The sequence below is a fragment of the Ursus americanus genome, chromosome 16 (genome assembly GCF_024610735.1).
Source record: "Ursus americanus isolate L20-20 chromosome 16, mUrsAme1.1.p, whole genome shotgun sequence".
In the NCBI taxonomy this organism is placed as follows: Eukaryota; Metazoa; Chordata; class Mammalia; order Carnivora; family Ursidae; genus Ursus; species Ursus americanus.
In genome coordinates this window covers 31,121,317-31,126,988 of record NC_142142.1, presented here as the reverse complement: position 1 = coordinate 31,126,988, position 5,672 = coordinate 31,121,317, and the positions used below count along the sequence as shown (strand labels likewise).

The following is a 5,672-nucleotide window of genomic DNA, read 5'->3' as shown; positions in this document are numbered from 1 at the left end:
AAGTCATGGTGCCGAAGCTGAGAAACTCCGTGCACCGCTGCTCGTCAGCTCATCACCAGCCGGGACACTTCGGAGTGGCAGCGCCAGCGATGACACGATTCTTGCAGCTTTTCCTGGGGTCCTCTGAGACTTTGTTCTGCTGCTGTTGGTAGAGGGGGAGAAACGGTGGCAGTGGGAGGAACCAGATCACAGTGAGGAGTGCTTAGAAAAATACCCTGCTCACTTGTTCCATGGAGATACGATGGCCATGAACTTACTTCGTCAGCTCTCAAGGACCAGATCAAGTTTTATCTCTGATATGAAGCATCCCAGACAAAAGAAGTGCAGCGGTCTCCCCTTAATACACGGGGGATACGTTCCAAGATCCCCCAGTGGATGCCTGAAGTCACAAATAGTACCGAACCCCACATACACTGTTTTTTCCTATACATACATAGCTATGATAAAGTTTAATTTATAAGTTAGGCACAGTAAGAGATTAACAACAGCTAATAATAAAATAGAAGAATTGTAACAATATGCTGTAATAAAAGTTATGTGAATATGGTGTCTCTCTCTCTCAGTATTGCACTGTACTCACCTTTCTTCTTGTGATGACGTGAGATGAGAACATGCCTGTGTGAGGAGATGCAGTGAGGTGAATGATGTAGGTGCTGTGACCTAGTGTTAGGCTACTATTGATCTGCTTCCAGACCATGAACCACTGCGGTAACTGAAACCATGGATTAGAGGGGCTACTGTATTTTTTGAGCACTTATTATAGGCACTTTCATAAACAAAATATCTAATTTAATTCTCACAATAATCTTGGGAAGTAGGTATCTTTTCTCTTTTACATATGAATAAATTTTTAGAAAGGTTATAACTTTATGTACTTCTTAGATTGGATCGTCTCCCCCCACCCCGTACCCTCATGTGTAGCTGCTTATAGATGGAAGAATAGTAGAAACACAATGAATATTTGTCAAATAGGTGAAATTTACTTGGAAGAACTAGGGTTTGCCTTTCTAGTTCAAATGTAGGCTAGTTAAGAGCCAGGATCATTTGCTGTAATTTTTTAAATAGTACCTTGAGTATTTGGTAGCATACTGCTAAGAATATAATGAGTGTTCTATAAGTACTTGGTCCTTTGAACTCAAGTGAACTGAATTCTAGTTTTGGAGCAAATTCGTCTCTTTGGAACCTATTGTTGGCCTTGTATGGGCCTTCCATGGATTCACAGAATCTCAGAGCTGACAGATAACTTGGAAGTTATCTACTATGGCATCCAGCCCCATGGCAGGAGACCCTCTTTAGCAATGGTTCTCAAAGTGCGGTCCCCAGATTAGCAACACCAGCAGCACCAGGGAATTTGTTAGAAGAGCGAATTGTCTGGCTCTGCCCTAAGCCTGCTGAATCAGAAGCTCTGGGAGAGAGCTGAGCAATCTGTGGCTTAACAAGCTGCCCAGGTTTCCGATGCAGAGAGTTTGAGAACTGCTCTATTGCAATCTTGGTGGTATGATGTCTTTCTTGGACATGTCTACTAATGACTTTCACCATATTATCTCCGTTTTCCTATCATTTTAATTATTAGAAAATTTCTTCTTATTTTGAGCCAAAGCTTGCAGCAATTCCTACACATTGCCTGCTTCTGTATTCTGGAGCTAACCAGAATGAGGATTAATATACTAAATTTTTCTCTATACAGACAAAGATAGGCATAACTTATGAATACAAATCTGGCATTAGAGCGATGGGTGTAGGGCGGACCGCAACGGCCTGGGTTGCAACTCATCATGGGTGATTTGGAACTTGGCCCAGTCCCCTAAGGACTGCCTAGGACCAGATCAAGGCTCCAACATCACAGCCAGGATTAAATTACTGGCTTCATAGCCTTTTCCTTCTTCTCTTCCAATTGATTTTGGTGTTTCTAACAAAGCAGTTGATGGGGATCTTTCAGGGGGATTTCCCCACCACCTGCCACAAACACAGAACAAAAAAAAACACTTGACCTTACATAAACTTCAACTTCAAGCAGCCCAGAGAAATTGTCTTAATGCTCTTCACCTGTTTGTAGACTCATATTCTAAATGGTGGAAAGAATCTTAGGGGTCATCTAGCACATGTTATACATATGAAAACAGAGGCCCAGATTACCAAACCGGCCCTCGATCTTGGGATATCTGGCTCTAGTCAGTTTTATTTTCAGGCTATCACTTACCATCATGATTTTCTAAAATAATTGAATTTAAATAAAATTTTAAAAACTGAAAAAACCCTTCCATTCCAATGTAATGCAAACATCACTATGTAAGAGACACAACGTAAAGGCATGATGTAAATCACCACCTTCTAAACAGCAAAGGGTAATGGACATCCTGTAATATTCCAACCACCTGTGTTATTTGTTATTCCAATACATAAACCACTGGGCGCCTGAGAGTTGGAAGACATTTTTGAATGTAAACTTCAGCAACTTCTATTTTGTGTTTGATCTTATTTATTATTTTCAAAATGTCCTGCATTTTAAATCTCTTTACAACTTTTCTCTATCTATAGCTAACCTTCCTTTATTCTGTCATTATTAGATATTAGATTAGATATTAACCACATGAAATATTAATGGCCACAAATCTAAAAATCAAATGCAAAACTCTTCAGCCAGGTTGCATAAATATATGTATTTAAACACACAAAACTCCCTCTTGCTTTGTGACAAATCTAAATTCTATTTTAAAAGAGGTGATGATTTCAGTTTCCATGTTCTGGACTATCTTTTTTAATGTATTTAAAAATGATTGCTAGTAACTGGAATAATTGTTATTCTGTAAACTAATCAAGAATCCTAAAATAAAATGCTATGCTCAGTTCTATTTGCATTTAAAAATCTATTGGGAGCACCTGGGTGGCTCAGTTGGTTAAGCATCTACCTTTCACTCAGGTCATGATCCCAGCGTCCTGGGATCAAGTTCCACATGGGGCTCCCCGCTCAGCAGGGAGTCTGCTTCTCCCTCTACATCTCTTCCCTGCTTGTGATCTCTCTCTCCCTCTCATGCTGTCTCTCAAAGAAAGAAATAAAATCTTTAAAAAAATACATTGGAAATTCTGCATATCTTCATGATAAAGCTTGTTTTCAATGTGCAGTACTTCAATTTTGATGACAGTTTTTTTCTGACAGGTCCTTTTTCAGGCTGAACACCAAAATGAGAAATTGCTGTAGACTTCCAAGTGGCCCTGGTGCCAGTGGTCTGTACCATTTCTTTCCTAATGATGATGGATGACTTTCATCTACATTTTTTCCCCCTGACCAGCATTCTGAGCATAGCGATAGTAACTAAGCTGATGCAGCTGGACTGCAAACTATGAAACACCACAGTATCTGAAGATAAATACTGTCAGCATAATTGAAAACCAGAGCTGCCTAAGAAACCGCCAAGATTAACTGGACTGCTATGTTTACATTGCTGATGCATGTTGGTTTTAATTTAGTGGTGACACAGCAAGAATTGAAATACTTAGCAACTGTTCTCAGTGTTGGAAGAATTCAATATCTGACATAAAAATGGTAGGAACCAATATTACATCTTTGAAATTATCGTATGAGCAAGTGAAACTGGAGTAAGATCTGCATAGGTCAAGCTAACATGGAGGATGCTGATAGGGATTTCATCAGCAAGTGGACCAAGAACATTTTCCAAAGATGATTAACAGTTGTCCCAATTTCAAGCGATAAATCCACCCAATAAATCAGTGAGCCCAACTAGAGCAAAACTCCTAGTGCAATATCAAAATCTTCTCCAGTAACCAAATAGCTCCAAACTGGCACCAAGTTGGTTCTTCTCATTGACAAGGTATGTGGAATTGTCCGTGGATTTTCACACAGGCTTGGTGGTGCTTGTCAGGCCCCATGGTCAGCCTGGGGCCTCAGTAGCAGAATAATGAGCACCTTCCCTGTGTGCAAGCAACGGCCCCTCCCAGGGGATGGATTCATATCTATTATCCAGTTGACTTGTTCTGTCTTCAGGTGTCTAATAAGCTATTTGGCCCATCCACTACTTGCAATTTCAATGACTATTTTTTTATTTCTAGAAATTCTGTTTTAAAATATCTACCCATTGTTTCTCATAGTGATACCATTTTCTTTGGGTTTATTTCTTCATTCATTAATTTAAATATACTTATGTCGTATCTCTTAGATTTCAATTCCATTGTCTCAAGTTCTTAGGGCTCAAATCCTGATGTTTACTGTGTCTGCTAACTTGTGCCCACAGTGATTTTTTTCTCATGTGTTTTTATTTTTTATTACAAATATTTTTTTAAATATTTATTCATTTATCTTAGAGAGCAGGGGAGGGGCAGAGGGAGAGAATCTTCAAGCAAACTACACACTGAGTGTAGAGCCCGACACAGGGCTCAGTCCCATGACCCTGAGATCACGACCTGAGTAGAAACCAAGAGTCAGCTGCTCAACCAACTGTGCCATCCAGATGTCCCTATTATTTTATTTTTTTTTTTTGAGAGAGGGAGAGTGTGGGATTGCATGTAAGAATGGGGAGGGGCAGAGGGAGAAGGAGAGAGAGAATCTTAAGGATGCTCCAGCCCAGCACAGAGCCTGAAGGGGGGCTCCATCTCACGACTTGGAGATCATGAGCTGAGCCAAAATCAAGAGTCAAATGCTTGACTGCTTGAACCACCCACTCACCCCTACAAACACGTTTTTATTGGAAATTACCTAGCATACTAAAAATTATTTTTTTCTTCAAATTTTTATTTAAATTCTAGTTAGTTAACATAGAGTGCAATATTGGTTTAGAAGTAGAATTTGGTGATTCATCATTTACGTATCACACCCAGTGCTCGTCACAAGTGCCTTCCTTAATCCCTATCACCCTTTAGCCCATCTCCCACCCACCTCCCTCCCGCAACCCTCAGTTTGTTTTCTGTAGTTAAGAGTCTCTTAAGGTTTGTTTCCCTCACTGTTTTTTCTCCCTTTCCAATATGTTCATCTGTTTGTTTCTTAAATTCCACGTATGAGTGAAATCATATATTTGTCTTTCTCTGACTTATTTCACTTAACATAATGCACTCTAGTTCCATTCACCTTATGTGTTTTTTAAAATTTTGATTGTGAGCTCATCACTGATGAGACTTGCTTGTTTTTCCTGAGAGAAATCCTTGTGGCCTGGATTGTCCTCTTGCCAGAGAAGTTTTCCATTTAATTCTCTCAGAATTAAGTGAGGTATCACTGGCTTGGGATCAATTATTAGAAGAATTCCTTGACCTGAGGGTTCTGGGACCATAAGAATAACCAAAAGGAAGTAACCAAGAGAAAATGAAATACAAATCCTCATGAAATAAAGTTCCAAGTTTTCATATTCTCAACTAAAACTATATTCTTTTTCTTTTTTATCCCCTCACTTAGATTCCAAGCAAAACCTGGGACGTTCTTTGTTGTCATTCGGTGCTGGTGAATGTATTCCCCCCCCGCCCAGTTCACCTTTTTACTGAACATTCTGCTTGTAGATGATCGTGGCCGTGTGTATGGGCCTCAGTTCTAACTTCTGTTCTTTGCAGGATCAAGAACTCATTTTCAGTTCTCACAAGGTGGTAAAATCCAAGTGTCTAAGTTATTGGGTTCTAGCATTTTTTTCAGGATGCCACAGGCTCTGTTCTCACTACTTACTCTTCTCACT

At 39.7% G+C, this 5,672-nt stretch overlaps 1 pseudogene; it reads right to left on the bottom strand.

Annotated features, from left to right (window-relative positions):
* Positions 1–3,313: 3,313 nt before the first annotated feature.
* LOC123787883 (cardiolipin synthase (CMP-forming) pseudogene) lies at positions 3,314–3,896 on the bottom strand (annotated as a pseudogene).
* Between the last annotated feature and the right edge of the window lie 1,776 nt (positions 3,897–5,672).